The sequence below is a fragment of the Hypanus sabinus genome, chromosome 10 (assembly GCF_030144855.1).
Source record: "Hypanus sabinus isolate sHypSab1 chromosome 10, sHypSab1.hap1, whole genome shotgun sequence".
NCBI lineage: Eukaryota > Metazoa > Chordata > Chondrichthyes > Myliobatiformes > Dasyatidae > Hypanus > Hypanus sabinus.
In genome coordinates, this window is record NC_082715.1 from 27,203,129 (window position 1) to 27,214,312 (window position 11,184).

Sequence of the window (11,184 nt, forward strand, 5' to 3'; positions counted from 1 at the left end):
GGGGCTCTTCTCTGTTTTTGTGGATGTTTGCGAAGAAACAGTATTTCAGGATGTATATTGTACACATTTCTGTGACATTAAATATACCTATTGAAACCCATTGGTCTGGATGGTGAGGATCTTTGATGATGAATGTCGCTTTTCTATAGCAACACTTCATGTAGATGTGCTCAAAAGTTGAGAGGGTTTTACCCAAGAGGCCAGAATCCACTACTTTTTGTAGGATATTTTGCTGAAAGGCATAGGTGTTCCCAACCCAGGCCATAATACATCCAGTCAGCACACTTTCCATCACACATCTATAGTTGTTTGCCAAGATACTTGAATCTCCACAGGCTCCTGAGGAAGTAGAAGTGCTCTGGTGCTGTCTTCATGATTTTATTTATATGATAGGTCCAGGACAGGTCCTCTGAGATAGTAACACCCAGGAATTTAAAGTTACTGACCCTCTCCACCTCCGATCTTTCGATGCTTACTGGCTCATGGACCTCTGGTTTCCCTCTCCTAAAGTCTGTCAGTTCCTTGGTCTTACTGACATTGAGTGAGAAGTTGTTGTTATGACACCACTCAGCCAATTTCCTAATCCCCCTCCTGTATGCTGATTCATCACCCCTTTGATACAGCCCACAATAGTTGTGTCATCAGCAAACTAATATATGGTGCCGAAGCTGCAGTTAGCCACACAGTCATAGGTGTAAAGCACGTAGAGCAGGGAGCTAAGTGCACATCGCTGTGGAGCTCCTGCGCTGATGGAGGAGATTGTGGAGGAAATGCTGTTACCAATCCGAACTAACTGGGGTCTACAGGTGAGAAAATCCAGGATCCAATTGCACAAGGGGGCACTGAGGCCCAGGTCTTGGAGTTTACTGATTAGTTTTGTTCTTTTCTCTCGTTTCCATTTTCATTCCAAATTAGAACTCTTTATGCTTCTAATTACTGTGCTCTTATGAAAAGCAGCCTGAGGTGTTTCTCTTTTCTCTGGCCCTGCCTAATCTTTTGAGTATTATTTTATTTTTCTATTTCTAGAGTATGACATTCACAGTTTCTTGTGACACACATTTGGATCTCCTGGGCATGTTGTTAACTTTCTTTCTTATTGTTAATAAATCACAATTTACAGATCGTTAATACTTGTAGGTTGACATCAATAAAGAGCTAGCAGTATATTTACACTACTTTTGATGTCACATCCTAATCAGAAGGACAGGGTCAGGCTGCAGTTTTATTTGATATTTCAAGAATATTATAAAGGTAGGTGGTAGAATCTGGATGGATTCATAAGGATATGGGCAGAATCTTAACAAAAAAGCATGGGATTAATATAGGATCAGTGTAAATGGATATTTAAAGGCAACACGAGTGAATCTGCAGATGCTGGAAATAAAAAAACACACAAAATGCTGGCAGAACTCAGCAGGCCAGACAGCATCTATGGGAGGAGGCAGTGACGACGTTTCGGGCCGAAACCTTTCATCAGGAAGGGTTCACTTCCTCCTCCCATAGATGCTGTCTGGCCTGCTGAGTTCTGCCAGCATTTTGTGTTTTTGTAAATGGATACTTGATGGTTAGCGCAGACTTAATTTCTATATCATGCCTTTCTTTGACTCTATTTATAACTCATTGTCAGAATCAGATTTATCATCACCGATATATGTCATGAAATTGACAGCTTCAACCTCAAAGTTATAAGACTATTAAATAGTTCCTTAGAACAATAAGTTAGACTCTTGACCTCACATTCTATCTCATTATGGTCTTGCACCTTATTGTTAACCAGCACTGCACTTTCTCTGTAGCTGTTACACTTTATTCAGCATTGTTACTGCTTTACCTTGCATTACCTCAATGTGTGTAATGATCTGATCTGTATGAGCAGTTTGCAAGAAAAGACTTGTCACTGTATCTTAATACACATGACAATAATAAACCAATTCCAATTCAAAGTTTCCTGGTGATGTAACAAAGAGCATCAATGAGGGAGATCTATATTGTAAGTACAGATTTCCAGAAAGTATTTGGCAAAATGCTAGGCCATTAATTGAATTGACTTTATTACTTATATCTTTCATATACATGAGGAGTAAAAACCTTTACATTGTGTCTCCGTCTAAATGTGCAATGTGCAATTTATAGTCATTTATAATAAATAGTACGTACAACAGGATAGTCAATATAAGATAGAAATAGAGTTGTGTCAGCATGATTTAAGCAATCTGATGGGCTGCTGGAAGAAGCTGTCCCAGAGCCTGCTGGTCCTGGCTTTTATGCTGTGGTATTGTTTCCCGGAGGGTAGCAGCTGGAGCAGTTTGTGGTTGGGGTGACTCAGGTCCCCAGTGATCCTTTGGGCTCTTTTTACATACCTGTCTTTGTAAATGTCCTGAATAGTGGGAAGTTCCCATCTGCAGGTGTGCTGGACTGTCTGCACCACTCTCTGCAGAGTCCTGCGACATACAATAGAGTAATGGTCTCGGGCTGAAATCAGCGAGAGAGGCTGTTCATTGGAGGTGCAACACAAAGTTTAAAGAGTGCTTGGGAGTTTAAGGTTTCTCTCAGCGGGCTGAAACTAGTGCAGGGCCAATATCAAGGAAAGAGGTATAAGTGGAGTGGCAATTGTTAGGGTGATCCAGCTTTGGTTCAATCAGCTTGTGCAAGCACAGATGGAGGTTCTGAGTGAGTAAGAAAGTTCCTCATTTTCTTTTCTGTTAGTACATAGCTGGTATGCTGAGAATGGATTTGGGGGTAGTGGTATGCTCCTTGTGTGAGATGTGGAGAATTTGGGAGACCTCCAGTCTCCCTGGAAACAACATCTGCATGAAGTACATTGAGCTGAGGCTCCTCAGAGACAGTGGTAAGGAATTGGAGCTGCAACTGGGAAGACTGTCAAGACCTGGGAAAATGAGGAGGGGATAGATTAAAGTTAGAAATAGTTTGTCATCCAGAAATTGCAGGAGGCAGGTAGCTGAGTGACTGTCAGGAGCAGAAAAGTGAATAAGCAACCAGTATAGCGTACCCCTGTGGCTGCTCCCTTTAATAATAAGTATACCACTTTGGATACTGTCGGGGGGATGGGATTACCTAACAGGGGAAGCCGCTGTGACTAGGTCATTGCCACTGAGTCTGGTTCTGTGGCTCAGAAGGGAAGCGTGGAGAAGAGGTGTGCAGTTGTGATAGGGGATTCTATAATTAGAGGAGCAGAAAGCATATTCTGTGGATGGTATGTTTGTGCTGCTGGTTCCAGAGTCAGGGATGGCTCAAATTGAGTCCATGGCAATCTATAAGTGGTGGGTGAACCGCCCCAAGTTGAGGTACATATTGGTGCCAACAACTTAGGTAGGAAAAGGGAGGAGGTCCTGAAGAGAGAATATAGGGAGTAAGGCAAATATCTGGATTGATGCACATGCTACGTGCTAATGAAAGTAAGCTTAGGATGATTTGGCAGATGAATGTGTGGCAAAGGAATTGGTGCAGGGGGCAGGGTTTCTTATTCTGGATCATTGGGATTTCTTCTGGGGAAGGTATGAGCTGTACAAAAAGGATGGGTTATGTCTGAACCCGAGGGGAACAATATCCTTGCAGGCAGGTTTGTTAGACCTGCTGGGGAGGATCTAAAGTAATTTGGCAGGGGGATATGATCCAGAGACAAAGGGCTGAGGATGGGGCAGTTGGTTTACAACTAGATGCTGTGTGCAGTAAGACCGTGAGGAAAAAAAGGCATATGATAGGGCAAAATTGCAGTCAATGGGATGTTAAAGTGTAACAAAGAGCCAAAATCAAAAAGAGTGATGGATACAGGACTGAATGTGTTATATTTGAATGCATATAGTATATGAAATAAGGTAGATGGCCTTGTGGCGCAGTTAGAGATTGGCAGGTTTGACGTTATGGGTATCTCTGAGTCATGGCGAAAAAAAGATCATAGTTGGGAGTTTAACATCCAAGGAAATACACTGTATTGAAAGGATAGACAGGTAAACAGAGTGTTTGGGGTAGGTCTCTCGGTTAAAAAATTAAATTAAATCCTTAGAAAGAGGTGACATAGGAAAGGAAGATGTAGAATCCTTACATGTCGAGTTAAAAAAACTGCAAGGGTAAAAAGACCCTAATGGTAGTTATATATATAGACCTCTGAACAATAGCCAGGATGTGGGCTGCAAATTATAACAGGAGATTGAAAAGGTATGTAAAAAGAGCAATGTTGTGATAATCACAGGGGATTTCAATATGCCGGAAAATTCAGCTGGTTCTGGATCCCAAGACGGGGAATTTGTAGAATGCCTACGAGATGGCTTTTTCAGAGCAACTTGTCATTGAGCCCACTAGAGAAAAGTCAGTTCTGGATTCAGTGCTATGTAATGAACCAGATTTGATTAGAAACATTAAGGTAAAGGAATCCTCAGGAGGCAGTGACCATAATATGATAGTGTAGCGGTGTGCTACATGCAGCACTAAAATTACGACACGGAATCGGTAACTGCGGTCGAAGGAAAAACTTTATTCGAAATCCTCAGCCTCACTTTTAAGCCTCCCTCAACCTGCCCCCCGTGGCGCAGAGGCTCCAAAGCTCTGTGCTCGCAAACCCCCATAGGCTGTCTAATTGTGAGCCGGTTCGGATGTGCCAGGAAATGGGTCACCACATAACCCCCCCCACAGAACCGGAGATACACCCCCCAATGTCCACAGACTGGGCCGGAACCTGCTTGGGAGGTCGGCCTCTGCGCCGAGGTGCCGGAAACTCGGCCGGTTGCGCCAGGTCCACATGGGCCAGTTTGAGGCGGTCCACCGTGAAAACCTCCTCTTTCCCCCCAACGTCCAGCACGAACGTGGACCCGTTGTTCCGGAGCACCATAAACGGCCCCTCGTATGGCCGCTGCAGCGGTGGCCGATGCCCGCCCCTTCGTACAAACACAAACTTACAGTTCTGCAGGTCTTTGGGTACGCAGGTTGGGTTCCGCCCATGCTGTGAAGTGGGTATGGGGGCCAGGTTACCGAGCTTCTCGTGTAGTCTGCCCAGGACTGCTGCTGGATCTTCCTCTTGCCCCCGTGGGGCTGGTAGGAACTCCCCGGGGACGACCAGGGGCGCGCCGTATACCAACTCGGCCGACGGGGCATGCAGGTCGTCCTTGGGCGCTGTGCGGATGCCGAGTAGGACCCAGGGAAGCTCGTCCGCCCAGTTGGCTCCTCGAAGGCGGGCCAAGAGGGCCGACTTCAGGTGACGGTGGAAACGCTCTGCTAGCCCGTTCGACTGTGGGTGGTAGGCAGTTGTGTGGTGCAGCTGAGTCCCCAAAAGGCTGGCCATAGCTGACCACAGGCTGGAGGTGAACTGGGCACCTCTGTCGGAGGTAATGTGGGCTGGTACACCAAAGCGAGATATCCAGGTGGTGATCAGGGCTCGGGCGTAAGATTCGGAGGTGGTGTCAGTGAGCGGGACCGCCTCTGGCCATCTTGTGAACCGGTCCACGATAGTCAGGAGGTGCCGCACTCCACGCGACACTGGCAGGGGGCCCACGATATCCCCATGAATGTGGTCGAAACGCCGGTGGGCAGGATGGAATTGCTGCGGTGGGGCTTTGGTGTGCCGTCTTGGCAGTGCATGCACCTTTTGGCCCATTCACTGACCTGTTTGCAGAGTCCGTGCCAAACGAACCTGCTGGAAACCATCCGGACAGTCGTCCAGATGGAGGGATGCGCCAAGTTATGAATGGAGTCGAATACACGGCGCCGCCAGGCTGTCAGGACGACGGGACGGGGCTGGCCGGTGGCGACGTCACAGAGTAGGGTCCTCTCACCTGAGCCTACGGGGAGGTCCTGGAGCCGCAAACCGGAGACTGCGGTTCTGTAACTCGGAATCTCCTCATCTGCCTGCTGTGCCTCTGCCAGTGCCTCAAAGTCTACCCCTTGGGAAAGGGCATGAACGGTAGGGCGAGAGAGCGCATCCGCCATGACATTGTCCTTACCCGAGACGTGCCGGACATCTGTCATGTATTCAGAGATGTAGGACAGGTGGCGTTGCTGGCGGGACGACCAGGGGTCGGACGCTTTCGTAAATGCAAAGGTAAGCGGTTTGTGGTCCGTGAACGCGGTGAAGGGCCGACCTTCTAGGAAGTACCTGAAATGCCGGATTGCCAGGTAGAGCGCCAACAGTTCCCAGTCGAAAGCACTGTACTTGAGCTCGGGTGGCTGCAGGGGTTTGCTGAAAAACACCAGGGGTTGCCAGCGACCTGCGATGAGTTGCTCCAGCACCCCACCGACTGCCGTGTTAGATGCGTCCACTGTGAGGGCAGTAGGCGCGTCCATTCTGGGATGTACTAGCATTGCGGCGTTTGCCAAAGCTTCCTTCGTTTGAACGAAAGCGGTGGCGGACTCGTCGTCCCAGGTAATGTCCTTGCTCGGACCCGGCATCAGGGCATGATCCAGGCAGCTGAAGGGAGGAAGCGGTGGTAGAAATTGACCATACCTACGAATTCCTGAAGGCCTTTTATCGTGGTGGGTCGGGGGAAATGGCGGACCGCATCTACCTTAGCGGGCAGAGGGGTTGCCCCGTCTTTAGTAATCCTGTGGCCCAGGAAGTCAATGGTATCGAGTCCGAACTGGCATTTGGCGGGGTTGATTGTAAGACCGTACTCACTCAGTCGGGCGCAGAGTTGACAGAGGTGGGACAGATGCTCCTGACGACTGCTGCTGGACATGAGGATGTCGTCCAAATAGATGAATGCGAAGTCTAGGTCCCGTCCCACCGCGTCCATTAACCGCTGGAACGTCTGTGCGGCATTCTTCAGGCCGAACGGCATGCGGAGGAACTCGAAAAGGCCAAACGGGGTGATGAGAGCCGTTTTGGGGACGTCGTCAGGATGCATCGGGATTTAATGGTACCCTCGGACGAGGTCTACCTTGGAGAAGATCCGTGCGCCGTGCAGGTTTGCTGCAAAGTCCTGAATGTGCGGCACAGGGTAGCGGTCCGGTGTGGTAGCCTTGTTCAGCCTGCGGTTGTCACCGCACGGTCTCCAGCCTCCCATCGCTTTGGGCACCATGTGCAAGGGGGAGGCCCATGGGCTGTTGGACCGCCGGATGATCCCCAATTCCTCCATCCTCTGGAACTCCTCCTTCGCCAGTCGGAGCTTGTCCGGGGGAAGCTGCCGAGCGCGGGCGTGGAGGGGTGGTCCCTGGGTCGGGATATCGTGCTGTACGCCGTGTCGGGGCATGGCCGCTGTGAACTGCGGTGCCAGGACCGATGGGAAATCCGCCAGGACCCTGGTGAAGTCGTTGTCGGACAGCGTGATGGAGCCGAGGTGAGGGGCTGGCAACTGGGCTGCACCCAGGGAGAACGTCTGAAAGGTCTCGGCGTGTACCAGTCTCTTCCTGGGCAGGTAAACCAGTAGGCTGTGAGCCCGCAAAAAATCCGCACCCAGAAGCGGTTGGGCTACGGCGGCCAGTGTAAAGTCCCACGTGAAATGGCTGGAGCCGAACTGTTGCTGCACCTGATGGGTGCCATAGGTCCTTACAGTGCTGCCGTTCACAGCCCTCAGGGGGGGCCCGGTGCCCTGCTGCGGGTGTCGTAACTTGTCGGAGGTAAAACACTGATCTCGGCCCCAGTATCAACCAAAAACCGGCGTCCCGACCTTCTGTCCCACACATACAGGAGGCTATCCCAATGGCCAGCCGCCGTAGCCATCAGCGGCGGCTGGCCCTGGCGTTTCCCGGGAACTTGCAGGGCGGGCAACAACGGCGGGCTTCTGCGCCCCACTGCTGGTGGTAGAAGCACCAGTGTTCATTGGGCCAGGGGTTGGCGGGCTCTGTGGCCGGGCCTGGACTGGTTTGCTGCTGGGAGCGTGGCTGGGAGATCTGTGCAATGGACGCCCCGCTCACCTTTTTGGCGTTCCACAGCAAGTCCGCCCGGGCTGCCACCTTCCGGGGGTCACTGAAATCCGCGTTGGACAGCAGCAAGCGTATGTCCTCGGGCAGCTGCTCCAGGAATGCCTGCTCAAACATGAGGCAGGGTGTGTGTCCGTCGGCGAGAGACAACATCTCATTCATTAAAGCCGATGGAGGTCTGTCGCCCAAGCCATCCAGGTGCAGTAAACGGGCAGCCCGCTCGCGCCGTGAGAGTCCGAAAGTCCTGAGGAGCAGGGCTTTGAATTCCATGTACTTGCCATCTGCCGGGGGCGACTGTACGAACTCCGCGACCTGGGCTGCAGTGTCCTGGTTGAGGGAGCTCACCACATAGTAGTAGTGGGTGTCTTCTGAGGAGATCTGGCGAACGTGGAATTGGGCTTCGGCTTGCTGGAACCATAGGTTGCTGTGTCCAGAAACCCGGCAGTTTCAACAAAACCACATGAACAGAGGCGGTGTCGGTCATTTCTGGTCCAAAAATCGTTTGGACCGTCGGGGTCACCAATTGTAGCGGTGTGCTACATGCAGCGCTAAAATTACGACACGGAGTTGGTAACTGCGGTCAAAGGAAAAATTTTATTCAAAATCCTCAGCCTCACTTTTAAGCCTCCCTCAACCTGCCCCCCATGGTGCAGAGGTTCCAAAGTTCTGTGCTCGCAAACCCCCGTAGGCTGTCTAATTGTGAGCCGGTTCGGATGTGCCAGGAAATGGGTCACCACAATTGAACTCTTCCTGCAGCTTGAGAAGAAGAAGATAAAATTGAATGTATCAGCATTACAGTGGAGTTACACTCTAAAGGGAATTTCAGAGTCAAGGAAGAGGAGCTGGCCAAAGTTGATTGGGAAGGGACATTAGCAGGGATTATGACAGAACAGCAATGGCTGGTATTTAAGGGAAAAATTTGGAAGGTGCAGGAAAGATACATCTTAAAATTGAAGGAGTATTCTAAATGAATGTGGATGAGCCAACTGTGGCTGCCAAAGGAAGTCAAAGATAGCATGAAAGCAAATGAGAGGGCATTTAATGCAGCAAAAATTTGTAGGAAGGTAGATGATTGGGAAGCTTTTAAAAACCAATGGAAAGCAAAACAAAACATGAAGGCAGAAAAGACGAAATATTTAGGTAAGCTAGCCAATAATATAAAAGAAGTTGTAAAAAAATTTTTTGGATGTATTAGAAGTAGTAGAGAGATGAGAGTGGATATTGGATCACTGGAAAATGACACTGGAAAGGTCGTAATGGGAGACAAAGAAATGGTGAATGAACTCTTCACTCTTCATTGTGGAAGATATTAGCAGTGAGACTGATTTCAGTGGTTGAAAAGATGTTGGAGCCTATCATTAACAAGGTTTCAGGATACTGTACATGAAGACACTTGATAAAATAGGCCATAGTCCACATGGTTTTCTCAAGGGGACATCTTGCCTGACAAATCTGTTGGAATTCTTTGAGGAAATAACAGGCAGCATAGACAAAGGAGAATCACTTGATGTTGTTTATTTCGATTTTAAGAAGGCCTTTGAGAAGATGGTGCACGTGAGGCTGTTTAACAAGATAAGAGCCCATGGTATTACAGGAAAGGTGCCAGCATGGATAGAAGATTGGCTGGCTGGCCGCAAGCAAAGAGTGGGAATCAAAACTGGGTGGCTGCTGATGACAAGTGGTGTGCCACAGGGGTCTGTATTGGAAACACTTTTATTAACGTTATATGGTGAAGGAATTGATGTCCTTGTAGGCAGGTTTGTGGACAATATGAAGATAGGTGGAGGGACAGGTAGTGTAGAGGAAGCAGGACGTCTAAAGAAGGAACTAGACATATTGGAAGAATAAACAACATGGCAAATGGAAGATAGTGCAGGAAAGTGTATGTTCATGCACATCAGTAGAAGGAAACAGACTAATTTTCTAAATGGGAAGAAAATTCAAAAATCAGAGGTGCAGAGGTATTTGGGACTCCTTGTGCTGGAGTTCCTAAAGGTTATCTTGTAGATTGAGTCTGTTTTAAGGAAGGCAAATGCAACCTTAGCATTCATTTTCAGAGAACTAGAATACAAAAGCAATGACGTAATGCTGAGGCTTTATAAGGCATGGGTTAGACAGCACTTGGAATATTCGGAGCAGTTTGGAAAAAGATGTGCTGGCATTGGAGAGGGTCCAGAGGAGGTTTACAAGAACGATCCCAGAATGAAAGGGTTAACAGATCTGGAGTATTTGATAGCTCCGGCCTGTACTTGCTGGAGTTTAGAAGAATGAGGGTGCTTGTCAATTCAACCTATCAAATATTGAAAGGGCTAGATAAAGTGAATGTGGAGAGAATGTTTCCTGTAGTTAAAGAGTCTAGGACCAGAGGGCACAGCCTCAAAATTGAGAGATGAACATTTAGAACAGATATGAGAAAACTTTCTTTAGTCAGATGGTGGCAAACCTGTAGAATTTGTTGCCACAGGCAGCTGTGCAGGCCGAATATTGGCTATATATAAGGCGAAGGTTGATAGGTTGTTGATTAATCAGGACGTCAATGGTTACGGGAGAAGGTAGGAGAATGGGGTTGAGAGGGATAATAAATCAGCCATGCTGGAACAGTGGAGCAGACTTGATGGGCTGAACAGCCAAATTATGCTCCCATGTTTTATGGTCCTTGCTCTTATATTAATAAGGGGCTATAACAGAATTAAAATAAAAATATGTTAAGTGTCAAGAAGTAGTAGTTAAAAGCTGTGCTTTGGAGAGCAGGCATGGTGTAACGAAAGGGTTAAAAAGAGATGACTTAATTTGGAATATGGTTGTCTGTTCACAGTATTCATAAGGAGCAAGCATGTTAATTAATAAGATATGTAAAACATAAGGTTTTGATTCATGGGGTCCATGAGGCCTTGAAACATGCAGATGTGAGGTATTAAGGAATGTGACAACTTGATTCTTTGGAGATGAGCAAAACCGTTTCTGTTGGCAAAGTCTTGACTGATGCGATTTTCAGAAACGAGCAAGACTAGCTCATTGGAAAATGTAAAATTATTCCTATACATCTATCATTAAGAAAGAGTTAGTTTTAGAATGATAGCTGACTGGCATGCATAGATTAGAAATGAAGTGCAGCCTTTCTTGATTATGTAAGTAGCCAAGTGGTTAAGGCATTGGTCCAGTGATCTGAAGGTCGCTAGTTTGAGACTCAGCTAAGGCAGCATGTTGTGTCCTTGAGCAAGGCACTTAACCACACATTGCTCTGCGATGACACCGGTGCCAAGCTGTATCAGCCCTTGCCCTTCCCTTAAACAACATCGGTGGTGTGGAGAGGGG